The 21,342-nt window shown below is 39.6% G+C and overlaps 1 long non-coding RNA gene across 2 annotated transcripts in view; it reads right to left on the bottom strand.

Annotated features, from left to right (window-relative positions):
* Window positions 1–4,049: 4,049 nt before the first annotated feature.
* Window positions 4,050–21,342, bottom strand: part of LOC125923089 (uncharacterized) — a 95,113-nt gene continuing 77,820 nt past the window's right edge. For both annotated transcript variants that reach the window (XR_007457890.1, XR_007457889.1), the window contains 2 exons: window positions 6,876–7,076; window positions 4,050–4,264 (listed from right to left, as the gene is read on the bottom strand). This is a non-coding gene — a long non-coding RNA (uncharacterized LOC125923089). The remainder of the gene's footprint in view (window positions 4,265–6,875; window positions 7,077–21,342) is intronic.

The raw sequence follows: 21,342 nt of genomic DNA, 5'->3' as shown, positions 1-21,342 counted from the left end.
TACTTTCAAAGCCTGTTGGTATACACCTAGTTGGGAAATAAATGGATAAACATGTATAAAACTACCTATAATTACAGAACAAGCTCTGTTAAAGAAAAATGATAGATATGGTAAAAAGAAATATGGAGTGGACTGGAGGTAAGAAAACCAATTAGGAGGCCATCGCATTAGTCAGGGCATAATCACGATAAGGTGTAGGAGTTGAAGAGTGGAGATAGTGGAAATGGGAAAAGGCAGGGAGGAAGAACAGTTAGTATTCAGGGACTATTTGAATTTAGCGAGAAAGAAAAAAAGGGAGGTATGGTTACCAGTCTTCAACATGAGCTCCCTCCCCAGTGTTCCTTGCCTCCTGGTACTCATGCTTTGGTGAGTCCCTCTCATATTAGAGCTGACCTGTGTGACCAGTAGGACATGGTACAAGTGATGGCATGTGACTTCCAAGCCTAGGTCATAAAAGACAATGCAGCTTCCACCTGCTCTTTTGGTTTGCCCACTCTATGGGAGGCCAGCCACCATGTTGTGAGGTCACTCAAAAGTCCTACAGGGAGATCCACATGGGGATGAACCTGTGAGACATAGTAAGTGCTTATTATTGTTTTTAGCTGCTAACTTTTGGGATGATTTACTGTGTAACAACAGATAGCTAAAGGAGGCATCAGAGTATTTTATGATTTCAAACTTCGGTGATGATAGAGCTAATTATCCACTTTCTTTCTTTTCAAAACATAATCCATACAAACAAACTAATTTGTGATCCAATCCCATGTAGACTTTTATTCAAAGAAACAGCTGTCTGGCAACTGAAAAGTAGATACACACTATTTAATCCTTTACAACAGTCTCTCCTGAATGTGCTGGAGGGGGGGACTACTTTCAGAATACTTAGCTAAATTTCTTTAAAATCTCATTTCCCCATCTTATCCTCTATATTGCCTTGATACCAAATTAGTTCCAAAATTTGTCTTCAAGATCTTTTCAAAACGGTGTACCATAAACTCAAGCTGAGTAGTCTTTTGTCACTCTCTTCATTGATCAGAATTTTATTATGGGGAATCTCTATTAACCTTTGTCTTTTCAGCTTTCCTATCCTCTCAGTATTTGTATTCCTACAACAAAGCAGAGCTCAGGAACCATCCCTGAAAGCAAAGAATCCTCTTTTAGAGGGAAAGAGTGGGGGAGACAGAGTGAGAGTGTCCATGTCCCAACTGCAAATAAGAAAACAAAAATTCCTGGGGCTCCTGGGTGGCTCAGTCGGTTAAGTGACCAACTTTGGCTCAGGTCATGATATTACAGTTCATGAGTTTGAGCCCCGTGTTGGGCTCTGTGCTGATAGCTTGGAGCCTGGAGCCTGCTTTGGATTCTGTGCCTCCCTCCTTCTCTCTGCCCCCACCCCGCCCCCACTCTCTCTCTCAAAAATAAATAAACATTAAAATTTTTTTGAAAAAAGAAAACAAAAATTCCTTGCAATTTTTTGTTCATATGTATGCTTGCCACAGAAACCAGTCTCAGAAGGTAGCCTGGTACAGATGAATTCATTTGCTATCTGTATGACACTTGAGGATGTCACATAGCATTTCTGTATCTCAGTTTCCTTATTTGCAAAATGATAATATCTACCTGATGGCTTGTGGAAGGATAATAGGAGTTAAGGCACAGAAAGCATGCAATAGGTATTAAAGTCTAGAATATCTCAATTATTGGAAATTCCATGTCCTTAAATGTTACACAAGGGGTAAGTGATTTCACATGTGAGTATTTGAGTATTCCTTATAAAACATGCTTTGTTTGCCTCTTCTCATATTTTGAGATAGCTGTTTCTATGATTGTTAGGACAACAGGTGGCTGTGATATTGGTGTGGATTTGAATAACATGCATCACATCTGGACCCAAAAGCTGTAAGCACATTAACTCTGATTTATATCATGTCATATGTGACCAACACCTTCTACAACCAAGTGTTTTCATATTTTTCTGCATATTTGTTTCTGATTATGAATATATATAATAATATCTATCTAGTGTAAGCATTCAACTCAACTCTCCAACTATTTTTTGGGCCCCTACTATGTACCACAGTTCTTGGTATTTTGTTTGCATCAAGGCACAAAAAACCAAAGACCTGCCCATTGGATGGAGCTTACATTCTAGTGGGAGAATACAGAGAATAAATAATAAACATATAATATTAGTAAATTATATAGGATATTAGAAAGTGATCATTACAACAGAAAAATAAGGAGGGTCAGAAGTGAGGTGGCAGGTGGCAGTTTGCTATGTAATAAAGCTGTCAGGGTAACTTCATGGAGAAGGTAAGATTTGTACAAAATCTTGAAGAAGTGAGGAAGTTGGCCAAATGTTCCAAACAAAGGGAACAACTAATGCAAAGGCCCTTGGGAGGCTGTATTCCTGCATACTGAAGAGATAGCCAGGAGGCCAGTGTATTTGGAGCAGAGTGAGAGTCAGAGATCTAAGGGGCAGCAGATCATGTGGGGTCTTTTGGGCCATTGCAAAGATGTACCACTTATCCTAAGGGAAAACCCAACCACTGGGGAGTTTGAACATAGGAATGACATCATCTGACATATTTAAAAGAATCCCCCTGGCTGCTGAGTGTTGTGAGGGGAGGGTAGAAGCAGGTATAGCACATAGGAGTCTCTTGTAATGCTCCAGACCGAGATGATGTAGGCTTGGGCAAGACTGTAGTAGTGGAGGTGAACTACTACTCCACCTACTTTATAGCTTTCCCCTAGATATAAAAAAACAATTTTGATTCTCAGATAACAACCAGCTGATTAAACAACTTTTTAATATTCTAGGAACAAAGTTATGTTATCTTGCATATTTAGAAAATGCTCATAAACTATAAGGTCATTCCCATTCAGTCAGAAAAAAATACCTTTAAACACACAGTGATTGTGAGTTATGCCTCAAATCCAGTTCTAAATTAGAGATTAGACCAAGTGCAGAGTTGCTCTTTCTTTCACATATCTCAAACCTCCCTCTCTTTCCCACCATAGAAGAGTATAAATGTGGTAGACAGCATAATTAATGAGCAGTAGGAGAAAATTACGGAGACCATCATGATATGCCTTGAAAATGGATCCTGAAAATAAACTGTATATTTCTTCTTCATAATTTTCTCTACTTTCAAGAAAAGCAATATCAGGATGGTGAGAATTTCCTTCCAATGCAGCCTCTTCTCCCAAAATGCATAATCAAATTTCGTCTCCTTAAGGTCACAAAGTTATCCTGATATGCAAATCTTCTCAATCTATCAGAATTGTTAGGGCTGTGTATGCTTGGTATATAGAAAGAAAAATAAAAATACCAAGCCAATAAAAGTGGATTATAAAGAAATTATATTGATAGATATATGTTGAATAGTATGGCCATTACTTCTCTAAGGATAGTATCTGATATGTCCAAAGACAGATTCAGCTCTAGAATATGCACAACCAGGGGTGCCTGGGTGGCTCAGTTGGTTGGGCATCTGACTATGGCTCAGGTCATGATCTCTCAGTTTGTGAGTTCGAGCCCTGCATTGGGCTCTGTGCTGACAGCTCAGAGCCTGGAGCCTGCTTTGGATTCTGTGTCTCATTCTCTCTCTGCCCTCCCAGCCCCTAACTTGTGTCCTCTCTCTCTCTCTCTCTCTCTGTCTCTCAAAAATAAATAAATGTAAAAAAAGAAAATTTAGAGTATGCACAGCCAGAGTAGTGAAGTAGATAAATCTGATTTAGAGATGGAAGCCTTGATGCAAGTGAGTCCTGAATTGGGAATGAGAGCTTCCCTAGAGACCTGGGTTCTCTAGATTAATCTAATGCTTCTTCCATTCTTTTGAGAGCCATTAGGGGAGTCTTTCCAAGAGCTTTAGATGTATGTCATTAGCTGTCTTTTGGACATTCTTCACATACATTCATCTAGTTTATCTTCCAAGCTAGTGACCTGGAAATCTTCCATCATTTTCTTCCCTTATTCCCCATTTTGGTCAAGGTTCCATTGAAGAAACAGAACCACTGTGGAAATTAAGGACTAAGGAATTCATTGTAGGAATTATGTATCATGCAATTATAGGAAATAAAGACAAGAAAGGATCAGAGAAAAATCACTAATGAGCTGCTGGAATGCAACTATGAAGTCTGATGTTGAAGTCCATGGAAGGTTGTTGGCTCTTTTTGGCAACTGCCTCTGTGAATCCCAGTGAACCATCTGATGGTGGGCCTGGGGTCACTCTTGGTCAGGAGGGCTGGCAGTCAGGAAGGAGAGCTGGACATACATGGAAAAGAGTGAGGAAAAACTAGAATCCAAGAATAAACTAGAATCCACGAGGAAACATTGGAACTCATGTCTCTCTCACTGCATCTAATCCTGAAGACCAGCAGGAAAAGCTGTTACCATAAGTCTGACAGCTGTTTGTATGCCCAGCCCAGTACTTGGAGAGGTGGTAGGAAGATATGGGCAATAGCTAGACAAGGTATGGGCCAGGTGCTGCTCAGGTGAGTCAGCAGATCAGTGACAATGTGATTGCTGCTGTTTCACTTCCACCTTCCAAACCATGGCCAAATGCCTTGTGTGACTACCCTTGACCCAGAACTGTACAGAGAAGGAAATTCTGGAAAATGTAATTACAACTAGTAAAGTTGACAGAGTACAAAATCAATGTAATCCTTACATACCAATCAATTTTAATTCTTACAGTTTTCTTAAATATGTCCCTTTCTTTCCTTCTCTTCTATCATTGTTATAGTTCAGATCCCTGGCCTCTCTCTCCTGGTCTATCAGCATAGCAGAGATACAAAACATTTGATGAATTTTAGGGTCCTGCTTGTAGGTACTATGATAAGAGCTTCTGCCCATCTAACTCTCTGTGGGCATCCCAGAAATCTCAGGAATACTCTTGTTTGGCTTCATCATCACTGGCCAATATTGTTGGCATCACCCTTTCTCCCCTGCTGACATGTTCATAAGTACTGTTCATGTGTACTCATTAGTACTCAAGAATGTGTATGGGCCAGAATGGAGAGGGTAAGTAGATATTAATAGCAGCTAGCATTTAATGTGTTAGGTATTTTATCACATAAATTATTTCACAGTAATGTTTCAACCAACACCTCAATTTGATAAAAAAGAAAACTTAAGTTTGTAGCAGCTAAGTGACTCATCCAAAGTTAAACTATTAGCAAGTAGTTGAGCTTGGACTTAGACCTGGGAGTGTTTGTTTCTAAAGCAGATGCTCTTTTGTTCCCAAAGCAGATGCCCAAAGAGCCAGGGGCAGGTCTTCTTTTTCAGTTTTCACAACCACCAGGGTGGTTTATCTTTTTGGGTTTGGGATCTTGTTTTCCTGGGTTGGATTCCATTTGTGGTATTTGTAGAGAAGATGTCCAGCACAAATGCCTCCATGAGCTGGACAAGTACCATAAATGAGTGAAGAGGCAGGAGGTTGGGACGGATGAGGGGTGGTGGGGGGAAACTGGAAAACTTAAACCCTGTCTAAGGGGCATAGAGTGAATCAACTGTAACCAATGATTGCCTGGCTGGAATGTAGACTCTGTTACATAAAAGTTATAATATCTTCTAACTTAAAATGTTCACTCAATATTTTTGCTAAAGATAACATGGCCCTAACAATATTTTTAAGATCCTTTGTAGACTAAAGAGAACACTGATCAGAGTCCTCTAAGGGCTGCTAATTTGCAGCCTTTACTCTAGAGACATTGTGCTTATTTCTCTAGATTTATGCGTGTTATCACTGACTCCTCCAAAAGTTGATCTAAATACTGGAGGAGTGGGGAGAGTCACAGGTCAACCTGTGGCTGGTTTAGCTGCTTTGGACTCCAAAGGCCTACAGACCTGTAGGATTCTCCTGATGAGAATCAGGCAAAAGCTAAAAAACCAAGGCATCTGGACAGAAACGGACATGAAAGGAACACACAGTGAGCAACTGTGTGGGTGACTATGAGAGCATGAGTCAGTGGATGACATGTGGGGGTAGGAGTCAATTGTGCATGTGAGGTTGGTATAGAGGACTACAAGCAGAAAGAGAAAAGGGCCAGTCGTAGGAAGAAAGGGAGAGAAAAGAAGGAAGAAGGAGAAGCCACTTGCACTTTTACTCAGTGCATCCATGGACATGTTCTATCTGCCAATCTTTCCCCCCTAATATGTGTGGGGACAAGCATGCATTAATGCTCACTAGGCTAGAGATGGGCAATTTCATGGCCAGGGAACATATATTTAGGAATTTCTTCTGGCCACTACTTTCACCAGCATCTTTCTTTTCTAACAAGTTATAAATAGTTCCCTGTCATCCTTTTGCTAACTGCTTAGAAATGTCATAGCTTGGTTTGGGCATCTCAGAATCCCAATTGAATAGATAAATGATGGCTAAGAAAAGATTATGATTATAATTAAAGTACAGGATTCCAAGACATTCCTGTCTTCCCTGTCAAAGATTTAAGGCCTGTGGTGAAGGAACCAGAACCATCAAGTTAATATTGGCAAGCATATTAATATGTGAGTAAATTCACAAAATTAAGTGCACTGATGGCTGGCCCTGCTGCAGCAGTGAAGGGACAATAAGAGTGTGGACACAGCAAGCAAAGTACATCACAGCCTCAGAGAGGGCTTCTGCCTCCAGAGCTCCCCAACACTGTGACCTCATTCTTGACCCATCTTGTTCCTTTAGCAGGCCAGAAAAAGTTGAATGCATATTCTGAAACTTCTTTTTTCCACTTTGTGAGAAAAAATTATACAATTTGAGGTGATGCTCATATGATGGATGTGCAGTTTTCACATCATAAAACGCAGGTGCTAAGTGAGCCTGGCGTGTGCAACACTCCTACGCAGAAACCATCTGTGAGAGAGCCCCAGCGTCAGTTACCTAGGTACATTTCGCATTTTTAGAGGGCAGGAAGGAAGGGCAGAGATGATCTTGGATGTACAGTGTAGTGGGCTAGCCTCATGGATTCCACTTCATGGATGTTGCAAATTCCTGCTGATGTTTCGGAACAGACACCATCATTTTACATAGATTGGTATGTTTCTTCCCAGATTTCTCTCTTTTCTCAAGTCCCATCTCCATCTTTAATGTAAAAGATTTTTAAAAATCAATGAAGTTTACGTTTTCTCATTAGAAAAATAAGGGGCTTCGTGTTAATCTTCTTGAGTCAGGAATATTTTCAAGGATGTGATGAAAACCATGGACCATTCTCTATAAAAATGTATATGCCTACAAACACTCAAACCTTTTCACATTTTTCCCTAGGGCAGTGGTTCTTAACTTGTCTGTCCATTAGAATCACCTAGAGAACTTTAAACACTATAGATGCCTGGGCCCCACCCCAGAAAAATTAAATCAGTATAGCTCAAACGGCCTGTGTGTACACATTGGAATGTTCAAAAATCTCATCAGGTGATTCTAATGTTCAGTCAGTGCCAAGCATTAGATCCCTAGGGCACTGGAAGGATATATTATAGGAGATGCAAGAGATGAAGAGGAAAGAAAACAAGATGGCAAATGACTTGCTCCTTATTGCTAATTCCAGATTACTCTTGCTTCCTCCACCCTAAAAACAAAACACCTGCATTGAATTGCATGCCATAAGGCCCATACCACTAGTTTCCTTGTTTCTGTGTGTTATCCTCCCCTGCTCCCCTCAAAAACATATCCCAGGTCCCTTTCCCTCATTCCTTGAAATTTTAATCCTTAGCTAACTGTCACTTCCTTCAACATTGCTCCTGACAATTCTCGGTGATTTAAATGTTCACATAGATAATGCTTCTGATATTCTGGCCTGTCAGTTCCTTGACCTCATGTCTTTCAAAGATCTTGCCTAAGATCGTCAAAGATAATTTCTCTGCCACTGACTTCCATGGTCATATCCTACTAGACCTTGTCATTATCGATCACGTTAATCCCTTTATAACCTCAATTCCAAGCATCCCACTTCTGACCACCACCTCCTGTCTTTCCAGCTGATTCTCTTTAGTGCCCCGACGCCAACTATCCTCCATGTCACCACCTGCAACTTATTGACCCTACTAACTTTGGATTGTCCCCTACTCCATCTTCATGTCATCACTTGCCTCCTATCCATCATCATTATTATCCCCTTTCTCACTCCGTCTTCATGTAGCAAAAGTACAACCATGGTTAAATCCACCTCTACACCTATTATTATGTGCTCACATGCACACAGCTGAGCTTGGCTGGAGAGAAACATGCCTCTATGTAAACTGGTCTCACTAAAAATGCATAACCATCAACCGCAAATGGGCCACAGAGGTACCCGATAATCGCACAAAATTCCCCCAGTCATTCACTCTCTCTCACTCTCATATGATTATTTCATATCTTATCCTCTCTTCCATTTCCTCCTTCCCCATCTGCATTCTCAGCTAATGACCTTGCTGCCATTTTTTTTCTGAGGAAATAGAGACAATCAGAAGAGAACTTCTTCAGGGTGCCTGAGTGGCACAGTCGGTTAAGTGCCCAACTCTTGATCTTGGCTCAGGTCATGATCTTGTAGTTTGTGAGTTTGAGTCCCACATCAGGCTCTGCACTGATGCTGCGGAGTCTGCTTGGGATTCTCTCTCTCCTTCTCTCTGCCCCTCCCCTGCTTGTGCTCTCCTTCTCTCTCTCAAAATAAATTTTTAAAAACTCAAAAATTAAGAAAAAAAGAAGAAGAGGTCTTCTTCATACTCTCACCACTCTATCTACCTACCTAGCTATACCTGTGTCCATATACTCAGCTTTCTCTCCTGTTACACTGGACAAACAGTTTGTGTTCCTAAGGGTAAGCCCTCCACTTGGGCACTAGATCCCACCTTCACTTAATCACTCAAGGACATCACTGCAGCAAGTTTTCCCCCACCTCCATTATCATCAATTTTCTCATTTCTAGTAGATCATTTCCATTAGCATAAAAACAGACTACTATTTTTACCATCTTAAAAATAGTTTTGACCGTTCACCCCTCTCTTCCTACAATTTCATTTCCCTGCTCCCCTTTACAGCAAAACTCTTTGAAATAATGATCTCTTCCCACTGACTCTATTTTCTTGCCTCCCATTCTCTTTTTTTCAAAAGAAATTTTATTTTTTTAAGTTTATTTTTTTATGTTGACAGAGTGTGTGTGCACAGAGGAGGGGCAGAGAGAAAGGGAGAGAGAGAATCACAAGCATGTTCTGTGCTGTCAGTGTGGAGCCCAACGTGGGGCTCGATCTAAAGGCAGTGAGATCATGACCTGACCCAATATCAAGAGTCGGATGCTTAACTAAGTCATCCAGATGCCCCACTTCCCATTCTCTCTTAACCCAGTTTTTGTCCTTACCAACTCACTGAAATAGTCCTTTTTAAGTTCACCAATGACTTCTCCCACAGCTATATCCAGGTCAGTTTGCAGCCTACAGCTTACTTCATCTATCAGCATTTTGTTGGGTAGATCACTTCCTCTTTCTTCATTTGGCTTCCACTCTGAGTTTTTCTCCTTCATCAGTGGGCATTCTTCTTCAGTTTCCTTTGCTGATTGGTCCTCATCATTCCAAAGTTTAAACTTTGAGGCTTAATTCTCACACCTCCTCTTTTCTTCATCTACACTAACTCCTTTGGTGATCTCAACCAGCTCCTCAGCTTAAACACCACATGCATGCTAATCACTCCAAATTTATATTTCCAAGCCTGAACTCTCTCTCAAACTCCAAAATTTGTACATCTAACTGCTTACTTTACATCTCCACTGGCTATTCCTTCTGCCTGGGATGTTCTTCTGGCAGATATTCACATGGCTTACTTCCTCACTTTTTCATTCCTAAGACTTTCTTTGTGTACACTATGAAAAATAGTACCTCTTACTGCCCCCCACATTCCCTATCTTCCTCTACTGTTTCTCTCTTAAGCAATTATCTGTGCCTTACATTTTGTGCTATTATCTCTGCTCATTATCTGTTTCCACCCATCTGAATATAATCTCCATGAGGGCTGGCATTCTTGGTCTATTTGCCTGGTACCAAATATGCATTCAAATCTTTGTTGACTGAATGAATGATCCTAAACTCTAGATTCGGAAAATCAGTGGGAGAAATGCCTACTTGTGTGCTAGATTACTAACAAAGAGAACTTTAAGGGTATTTTATGTTATCTCCCCATTTGCCTCTGAGTGGTGGCCACTGAAGTTAGCCTGCTGGGACTCAATGACTAGGTGGAAAACCTGAATGAGGGAGGCTTGTTCTATTCAGCTGCTTCGCTTGGGAGAGATGCTTGAGGTCTGTGCTGGGGATATGCCTTTACAAGTTAGGTCACAGTTCCCAGAATGGATCCTGTAGGACTTGTCTCACATAATGCTCCACAAGGAAGAGGCAAGTATGTAAAGCAGGTCCTGTAGAGATAACTCTCTTCTTTATGCACTCAGTCAATCCATTTCTGCTACTTTTGTGAGAAAATGGTAGGATTTGAGTAGTTAAGAAAAAAAAACAAGGAAAGGCACAAGGGGGAAAAGACCAGGGATTGTAGTAGTTCAAAATGAATATAGTGAGCATAAGAGGACTGATCAGAAGAGAAACACTTATCAGGCTGCATGGTTAGAAGAATGACTTATAAAAGCTAGAGTTTGGGGTGGTGTTTTTTTTTGTTTACCATTTTTAGAGTTATAGATTTTGGGTACCTGGGGTCACTTATCAGTGATAACCCACAATGGTGGTTACTAACAATGGTTGGTGCAGACAGGTGAGGGTAAATCACATCATTTGGGGCTGGTTTTTAGTTTAGATGACCTTTTATTACAGTAAATATTAAAGATAAACTCGGGGGGCGCCTGGGTGGCTCAATTGGTTAAGCATCCAACTTCGGCTCAGGTCATGATGTCACGGTTGGGGAGTTTGAGCTCCCCTTTTGGGCTCTGTGCTGATAGCTCAGAGCCTGGAGCCTGCTTGGGATTCTGTGTCTCCCTCTCTCTCTCTTCCTCCCCCACTCCCACTCTGTCTGTCTCTGTCTCTCTCAAAAATAAAGATAAAAAAATAAAGATGAACTTGGAAGGAGATAGGAATCTTAAAATGTTACCTGCATCCTAAAGAGTCCGTGGTAAAAAGGAAGGACTCTGCTACTATCTGCTGTGATGAGGAAGGATGAGTTTATTGATGGAGTACACTTATATATGAAACCTTCAAGTGTTTTTCTACACTTGTGCTGGAAATCTCCTCTTGTTCCTCCACACTCCACCTCCTGAGTCATTTCCTAGCCACCTGTCATTATAATGTGCATGCGGTGCAGTTGGGGTGGGGTGGGGACACACAAGGTGTAGGGCCTGGGAACTGTCCCCATTTATCATAACCTGGGCAGCCCAGTCACCACATTTAAGAGAAGATGTGGCAAAGAGCTGCAAGGTCTAGAGAAAAACAGGGAACAAAATGACGATATTGTTGGAAACTAGGTCCTATGAGAGAATATTAAACTGGTTTGGTTAATAAGTTAGAGGACAGCAGACCACATGGTGTCTTTAAATTATGTGGAGGTTTATTTAAGGGTCTGAGCCATTGTGTTGCTATGACAGAATTTGGAGGTATAAACTAAATTAGGAGGTATATGTGCCAATTTTGAGAGTATTTTTGCAGATCCTAAAGCAAAGATCCAAATGAGAATTCTAACAGGCAGCTTATATACTTTGGAGGACGTGCAGGTTATAGTAACTAGGATTTTGCAAGCCAGTTGGAAACAGCTATTTGATGGGTGCTTGTCTGCTCTTTCTGAGTGGCTTCTATGGAGCTAAAACACCTAATTGTTATGAAAAAGAGAAGCTAGATTAGGCTTCCTCTTTCCACAGGCTAGTCGAGCTAGGCTCCACTTTTCAAGGCTAGTCTAGCCTAAGACAGTCTTCTATACTGCATAATCCAATGTTTCAGTTTTACCCTAGCAGGGATAAATTCACCCTACCTTTTTATTTTTTATTTGCCTTAGAAGGATTTTGCTAACTGATTTCTAAAAGAACAAATTAGAGTAAGTTCATGAAGAGAACTTAAGATTTTGCTCAATCTTTAACATTCAAATGTTAAAGCTTTCTGTTCTTTGTCTGGATTTTCTTTTTCTGGATTTTGTACTGCTTTTCAAGACATTTCTTGTGAATAAAGCAAGAAAAAGTATATGAATATGTGTGTGTGTGTGTGTGTGTGTGTGTGTGTGTGTGTGACTGAATATTAAAACGAAGCTGACTACTAGATAAATGTATAAGCTAGAAATCTTTAAAACTAGTATTTACTGTGTGTGGTAGATTGTACTTGTGGCCCCAGTTTTCACGCCCCGCTCTATCCATATGCTTTGGTGGTATCCTTCCATGCTGATTCTGAACTTGGTCATGTGACTTGCTTTGGCTAATGAGATAGTAGTAAACTTGACAGAGCAGAGACTTAAAAAAGACTTGTTATTTCCTTTCTCTTTTGGACCCCTGCCACCATCATCAAAATATGCCTAGGCTGGAGGGATACGGGAGCCATGTAAGGAGAACTTAGTGTCCAGGCCAAGCTCAATATGCTATTGACTACAGACGCTTGAGTGAGCCCAGCCAAGATGAGTTAAGTCTATCCCAGATCAGCAGATCTATTAAGTCATCCCACAGACTCATGAGAAATAATAAATGGTGGTTGCTTTTAGCCACTATGTTTTAGGGCTGTTGGTTATACAGTAATGGCTGATACACTATCCTTCTTTGGTGTTTCAGGAATTCCTCTGCTTGATGAATTATTCTTAAGAATCTCTAGAGGCTGCTTTTGGGAATCAAACACAAATTATTTGATTCAGGCAAAACTGCCTGCTACTTGACTCTCTCCTAGAAAGATAGCAAGTGTCTATAGGGATATTACAGTACTATTAAATGATAGAGGGCAGTAGCCTTATCAAGGCTTACAAAATGAAAGTCCTTATTTACCTTAGTGACCCAGAAAGTATTATAATTGGCTGAGTGGAAAATGTGGATAAACAAGTGTTAGTGAGATTACTGATGCTAGAACTCTGTTAGGCAAAAGATGGGATTGGCTGTCCTTCATTTTCTTGAGATGTGGAATCACACTGTCATCGTCGACATCATCATCATCATCATCATCATCATCATCATCGTAATGGCTAATGATTCTTGAATACTTACTCCAGATATTGGACCAAGTGTTCACATGCTATATCACATTTAATTCTCATAGTAACTCTATGAACTAGGTACTAGGCACTATACCTCCTCCATTTTACAAATGAAACTGAGGGTCAAAGAGATTCTCCAAGATCAAATTGCTCTTAAATCATATAGCCAGAATTCAAACTCAAGTAGTCTGACTCTGAAGCCCATGCTCTTGTCCCCCCTACTATATAACCAAAATGCATATTTTAGGAATCTAGTCTAACTTCCTCATTTGGTGGATGAACAAGTGAGACCAGAGTCTTTGGTATAGAGATTCTTTGTCTAACATAGATTGAAGGAACTCTCCTTACACTTGGTCCAAATCATCAAAAATTGGACAAAACCCAGTAAGGCTTTACCTAAGACTAGCTTCTACATATAGGTATGACTTTTGTGTACTGCAAAATGGTGCCCAGCTAGGGGCTGAAATCCAGAATGCACTCCTCTCAGCTAGGGCATAGGGCTTCCTCCACTCAGAGGAACAGGGACTTTTGAAAATAATTCTTTTGCACAGAGAGGGAGCTGTTTTTGTTTTTGTTTTTCATTTTCACAAAAGTACTATATATGCTAGGAAATCCCTGCTAAAACATTTGCAAGTTGTGTGCAATGAAAAACAGTTGGATTCTATTTTTTCACACACAGAAAAGAGAGAGGACAAAGTATGACTAGTTGATGTTCAATAAATACTTGTTGAATGAATGAATTTTTTATGAATGAATTTTGAATGAACAAAGATGCCTTCATTATGCAGACACACAGAGAGCAAGGCACACGAGACATGCAAATTTGTCACTGGAGACCTAATCCATGGCACCAAATCATTCTTGAGAAAAGATTGATACAATCTAATTTTCCAGTCTCAAACAAACAAAAAAAGTACACATACTACTTTCCTGAGCCATCACCTTACTTCTATAAGTGAGGCTTTCATGAAATACAAACTCAAAGAAAGTTTAGAGCTGTATTTATTCCTCATCTGAATTTATTCCCCAGCAACCTTTCTCTTCTAGAACAAAAGAAACCAATTGCATTTGCAAGCTAAGTGGCTTGCATTACAAATTTTAATGCTTCACCAGAAACTGAGGCAAGCCAATTCCCTCCTCCATTCTCACATCCTCCCCCACTATGGCCCACACCTCTGCTGACTATAGCGATTTGAACTGAATACTCCTGAAGGCCACTCTTCTCTCTTTGCCTCTAATAACCCAATCTAACAATTGTGGTGAGTAATTTCCTTACCACTTCTGTTGTTAACAAATGCTAATAATGCTGCACGATACAGATCGAGCACAGCTACTGAAAAAGAAACTACATAAATTATTTTTTAAAGTTATCATCAAAAGAAATGCTTTTCTGAAGGAAATTTTTTTTTTTAACGGCTCAAGGCATTTGCCTAGCTTTCTGTTCAAGTGACCGCTTCTGTGTTAACAAATGCTTCTGTTTCACAAATGGAAACTGTCTTATCTAGGCTACACCTTCATGCTTTCTTGGGTGGCTATCACTGCAGGGAAGTCACCATCTGTTTTCTAGAACCTGAGTTATCTGCTTTTTGCAATGCTTAGGTTAAGCATAGGTGGCCTCTCTCATTTTGGTGCCTGCTAAGTCTCATTCTACTTGCAAGAATCAAGGTTGAGTAGATGATTGGTTTCCTACTACATCCAATTACATGTCTTGTATATGCCCATAATCAGTTAATGAATTAAGTCTTTCAATCAGCCAATCAATCAACCATTAATGTAGACAAGTCACAAATACTTATTAAGTGCCTTTCTGTGCCAGGCATTGTGCCAGACCCTGAAGAGAAAGCAGTGAGCAAGGCAGTCATACAGAGTCTTTATGCTGTGGCAGGAGGCAGTTATCTGAGGTTTTTCTGCCTAAAAAGGGGGAAAAAAATGACCAAGGAATTTAACCCAATATTATCAAGATGAATTCTAATGCTAAGCCTAATGAAGGAACCTCACCGACTTGTTAAATTGGTAAAATTTTTATTTCATAATAATTCACCCAACTAATTTTATCAGATTAATTCAGATATAACTAATATTGTCACGACTTCCATATCCTACCAGTGTCTTACACTAACATGTGTTTTACTAGCCTAGCCCCAAATTCATGGAAGTCCAGATTATTTTTACTGAAGCTTCATAGTATGGTGCTAGGCACTTGCTCATGATTTTAATTCCTATGAAAATCTCGAAGACAAAAAACCTTTTGTGAACAAAGACGATACTTCTAACTCTGGCTAATCATCTTAAAATCATAACACGGGTCGGCAGCACTAAATGTGAATAGAAATCATGGAAAAAAACCTCAGTGCAACTGAAAAACAAACCTCGAATGCACATTTGTCTGATCGTATTTAGTGTCATTTTCACACATAAAGGCCGGCGTGCTTTCATTTTCTCAAGCACGTGTGTCATTAAGTGTTGCCGTGTGTCTTCACAGAGCAGTGACCTGATAGCATCTAAAGAAATACCAAATACACACAGGCTCAAGAAATGTTTTCTGATGATGTAATGCTTCCTATTTATTGTTTTAAGTAGCAACTTATTTTATCTTTCAGATTGGTACATTTTTATGGTAAATGCTGAATAATGAATTCAAGACTCCTCAACTTAGAGGTTGAAAACAAATTCCTTGAAAGCAGTTTTGTCACTTTGCCTCCTTATTTTCAGAATGCTATTTAATCTGCCAGTGACTAAGCTGTAGGAAAACCCTTTTTCTGTTGTTATGCAAAGGAAAATGTGGGTGGAGGGAACAGGGTCTGCTATGTATCCACCTCACGATTTGGACTGTCAGAGAGATAGAGGAAAAAGGAAATCTCTGCTCTCCCCAGGTAGGGATATGAGGTTGCTTAGAATTCCACTTTTGGGGAAGTCCACCATCAAGGTGATGTAAATTCTCAAGTAGCAAATTGACTCAGCATGTTCCTAAGCCACAGACCTCTTAGGTGACGTATGCTACCTTCACGTCATTTGCCCATTTGCTCTCACTAGGTGACAGGGAAACCGTGTATTTTCCCCACCTCGTGCACACAAAGCGGAAGTATACTGAGCTCCCCTGTGGGTCTTGTTCTTATTCATCATTCTAACAATCAGGACATTCTGCACCTGATCAGAGCTATTCATTTTTAATTCTCTTCACCTTTACTCCATGGTATTCCAGTGAGCGTACAGGACACAGTTATAGATGATCCTCCTTTACTTGAAGGCCTTTCCTATTTCCTGAGTAGTCAGGAAAATTGTTTTACATATGACAAATCTGTTCAGAAATCAACTGAAATTGTCAAAGCTCTAACCACAGTATTCTCCAAAGCCTATTTGGCAAATAAATTAGCATCAGATGTGGCAGCCACCAGTATGACATTTTAAAAGTATGATCCATGAGAAACTGGGGTTTTTTTGACCCCTGAAGAAAGTTATGGAACTAACATTTAACAGGTCCCTGCTATGTGCAAGGATCAGTTTTAATGGACTTAACATACATCCTTTAAAGGCAGAACATTTCTTGACATCTGTCTTATTAAAAAGCTGGTGATTTTTATTGTGAATAAGATTAGTGAGAGAAGGCAGAATCGATAGAAACACACAGAAATTTAAGTCTTAGGCTTCCTTTTCCTAGCAGGTTGCATATAACTTCATATTATGCCAGTGATTTTTTGTCACTGGTTCCCATATTCAATCGTCTATACCTAGTACTAACAGGAATCATCTTAGGCCTCTTTCCACCTTGCCAATAGCAATCTTGGTGTTTTAGCAGATCACATTAGCACTTACAAGTGTGACCTTGGGCAAGTTTCCTAAACTCTTTGTGCCTCAGTTTTCTCATCTCTAAAATGAGTGAAAATAATAGTTACCTCATAAAGGTGAGGGTTAGGTGGCGTGTTGTACTTCATTGACTCTAAGTTGTCATCCACTGTAAGAGGCAGCCTGGTTTGTGATATATTAATATATGGAATATGTTGTCTAAGGATACTGAAATGTAGAATACGTACAAAACTGAAATAACGCCTGGTACAGAGTATGTATCCAGTAAATGTTAACTGTAATTATCTATTAGCAACCTGTGGGCCACAGTGCAACAGTGGGCCTTCCAAATCCTCTGTGGGCCATGCCGTGGTTTCCTCACCCAAGGCAAAACACCTGGACATGGGCAGGTGACTCCACTACCCTGGGCTCTGCAACTAGGGGGCTCAATCAGTCACTTTAAAACTTTTTTTTTTCCTAAAGGGTAAACCTTGTTTCTAAACTAACTCTTAACAGGACCCAATGTGTAAAACAGATAAAAGAGGATTTTTTCTCATTAAAATAGGGGTGGAGGGGTACAAAATGCTGCCCACCTTCCTTCCTCTTCACCTGCAGGGCAACCTCTCCAAGGATCCCTGCCAGGGCAGCAATATTGCTTTGTTAACATAGTAAGATAATGCATCTCCTAAAACTTCTACAGGTGTTTATCGATCAATTACTCCAAGCTTTGTCAAATTTTACCTTATTGAAAGTCACCTTATTTGTGGCACATATTAACGTTTAATATGTTCACTAAATATGTAGACAAAACATACATTCAATGTATTTTCTCATTTTCCTCTAGTTTGGTCTCCAGACTCCCTTAATCTCCCTTAAACTCTCATGTGAGTGAGACCGTCCTTCCATCTCAACCAAGTCACCTCACAATCCCCACCAGATGTAGTTTAATGCTCTCAGAATGCACAACACGTCGAACGTTTATTCTACACATAGCTTTCAGCTATCAAGGACTTTTTATTCTAATACCTTTTTCATAAAACCCTCCTTGAGCCCTGTCGCAGGAAACCTCCACCCAGTAATAAATGTAATTTAATTAACTATTATTGTACATCAATTATGATATGCAAGTATTATATGGGAAACATATAAACAAATAGCTTTCTCTTCCTGGAATATCCACATAAAACTTAGTAGGTGAAGGAAATAAAACAGAAATACTCACGTAAAATTGTTTTCTCCCTGGTGGTACCTGCTGGATGATGATGATGATGATGATGATGATGATGTGTGTGTGTGTGTGTGTTTGTTTATGTGTGTTTCTCAGGTTTGGGGTGTATTATGTGCAAAGTAGGAACTAACAGTGTAGAGGTTTCCACAGAGGTCCACGACTGCAGCAGCTCAGAGAGCTTCGAACAGGGAAAAATTAACACAGGTGAGAGCTCTTTCTAAAATAGCTCCTAGCTCCTTAGAGATTCAGAAAGTAAACAAGGATACTCCCAAATTATCTTTTCCCCGATGCTAAGCAGATAGTGCCTTTTTACAGCTTTCCGTGACTTATATTTTTATAAATCAGGAAAAGGCAAAGTGTTGTTTTTCTGTAAAAGTGTCATTGACTCATGAGAGAGAGGGGGGAGAAAACGACAAAGATCGAATACCAAAGGTCATAAAAAAGAGCTTTCCTTGCTCCTAAAAGAGAATATAGCACTCTAGTCATTTAAATTTAATACTTAGAAACTAGAAGGCTTTGTTTAATAAAACAGTTATAATTAAAATACATTTTGGTTTCAGGGTATGAGGATTGAACAAGAAACAAATTAGGATGGACGCAAACCAATCTGGGGAAGGAGAAGAAACAAGAAATCTGGAGTGAGTAAGAAACAGAAGAGAAAGGAAGAATAGAGAGATCCAGAGAGAAAGTGAGTCAGAGTCAAAGGAGAAGGAGGTGAACACTCAGCTTTCCTGGGCTACTAGGATCATTTGGGTTGTGGTCATCCAGGGGTCATCATTCTCAATGGTTACTGTTGACCTTCTTCAAGTGCCTTAATCCTTATATTTCTAAGGTCTCCATTCTATAATTTTTATGTTTTTATTAATTTTGAGAGAGAGAGAGAGAGAGAGAGAGAGAGAGAGAGACAGAGCATGAGTGGGGAGGGGCAGAGAGAGAGGGAGACACAGAATTCAAAGCAGGCTCCAGGCTCTGAGCAGTCAGCACAGAACCCAATGCAGGGCTTGAACCCACGAACCGCAAGATCATGACCTGAGCTTAACCAACTGAGCCACCTGGGCACCCCGTTTTTATAATTTTTTAAATGTTTTTATTTTCTAAGGTCTCCATTCTAAATGTTGATCTGAACACCAACTCCATGAAAAGTTATTCTCTAAACACAGCAGCAATGATCAGAGCAGTGTTTCTGAAAGCTGGGTAAAAATCAAGTCAAGGACCAGAGTCCTACATCACTGTCATGCCATTTAAGCCTCCAGTTGATGATACACACACAGATGGCAGAAGTAACAGGACTTTTGTTAAATACACTGACATGACCTGTGATGACTCAACTGTGGATATCCACAACCATTGAACTATCCATTTTTAGCTAACTCTCTATAAGCACGTTTCTTTTGTCTCCCTCTGTACTGATTTCCCCCTTGGTGTCTATTTTAAAATTCCGGGAGATAACTGGAGTAGATGAGTGTTCTAATGCTCTCATTACCATGAGAAGGCTTGAATAACGTGGAAAATTAAATAGATGTAAATCATTTAGCTACATTTTTGGCTATGAAACTGTCAAGATAGCTGATTTTCTGATTGATTTTGTCTATGCTATTCAAGACCCAAATGACTGTAGGAGTTTATTCACTTTTTTCTTTCTTCTTTTGTGAATATAAAAAAAACATCAGAAAATTATTGTCAAGTCTTTCATTGGACTAAATAATTAATAAATCAAAGAGAGGCAACTGGTTATTCCAACCCAGATTGCAAGCTGATTATTTAATTAACCCAGACAAGATATACATTTACATTCTGGATGCCACCAGGAATAATTTTGCAACAGGACTCCTTACCCCACCTTATCCCAAATCCACGTGTTTGAAGCATCATCACTGGGGCCCAGTCCTTTCATGGAGTATCATGAACTGCACAGACTATTCTGCTATAACCCGGTGTTATTGGCAATGAAGGAAGTTTCCTGTTGTGGAGAGAAGTGGTCAGGCTCTATAGGCAGTTCACCCAATTGTTCAATGTTTCACTAGAGTCTTTGTGCCTTGATTTCCTTATCTGTAAGGAGGGATAATCAGAGCACCTATTACTCACATTGTTGCTCTAAATGAGGTAATGTCTGTAAAGCACTTAGCTATATAAGTGTTTGTTCTAATAATTATTAATATTACTATTTTTTTGATTGGTCCAAGGTCTCTTCCTAACAGGAGCTACCCTTTCCCCCTTTATTAGTGGCAGAAGAATCTCTCAGGTGTGACTATTTCTCCATTTAAAGGGTGATTCCTTTGAGACTTTGAGCCCTGAGCCTTTTCTGTGAGAAAATCTCACAGAGTCTGTTTTCCTTCCTCAGTTACTCTTGTTTATTAGAACTGTACACACTGTACACGGAAAATCAATATTTAAAGAACTAAAGTACGGAAACTGTCCCAAACATTCAGCACTAAAATGGCACTGAAAAATACTGATTTTGATGCCCCAGATGCCATTTCAGGATTCTTGAGAACCTTGTCCCCCTGAGTGTGCTTTAAGATTGGATTTAAATGTACAAAATAATTATAGATTATGTCTAAAACTTGTTCTAAAAATGAATCCATGAATCCATCTATACAGGGGGCATTGTCTATAGATTGGCTAAATCATCTTCAACCATATGGGTATTATTTTTCAAAAAAAGTATATAGCTTGTCTAATGATTAATTATGTGCAAATTCATTTAAAAGCACTCCTGAATTCATAGGGACCCCCTTGGCATTGGAATTACACAAGCAAGATGAACACTAAAGCAATTACTACCATTTACTATTATGGAAAGTAAGACATTTTTGATATTAAATAGGAGTTCATGTCGTAAAACATGAGATTCTCAGATGTAATAACATAAAAATTTTAAATTTCCATATGGTAAAAGATACCATAAAGGAAATAATATCAACATGTTTAACATATTTTTAATAGAAAAAGAGCCTTACAAGCAAGAAACAACCCAATATATGGCAAAGAATAGGAACAAGGATGTTCACAAAAAAGAAATAAGGTGATAATAAAGATATGAAAATAAGCCAAACTTAACTATTGATCAAGGAAAGACAAACCAATGACAAGATACTATGTTTCTGCCCAAGCATATTGGGAAGTATTAAAATATTCATAACATAAAGTATTTGAGAGTGGAGGAGCAAAGGAAACTGTTGTTGGTGGGAGTGTAAATTGATATGGCATGTTGGA

Source organism: Panthera uncia, chromosome B1 (assembly GCF_023721935.1).
Source record: "Panthera uncia isolate 11264 chromosome B1, Puncia_PCG_1.0, whole genome shotgun sequence".
Lineage (NCBI taxonomy): Eukaryota > Metazoa > Chordata > Mammalia > Carnivora > Felidae > Panthera > Panthera uncia.
This window is presented reverse-complemented; position numbering and strand designations above follow the sequence as displayed.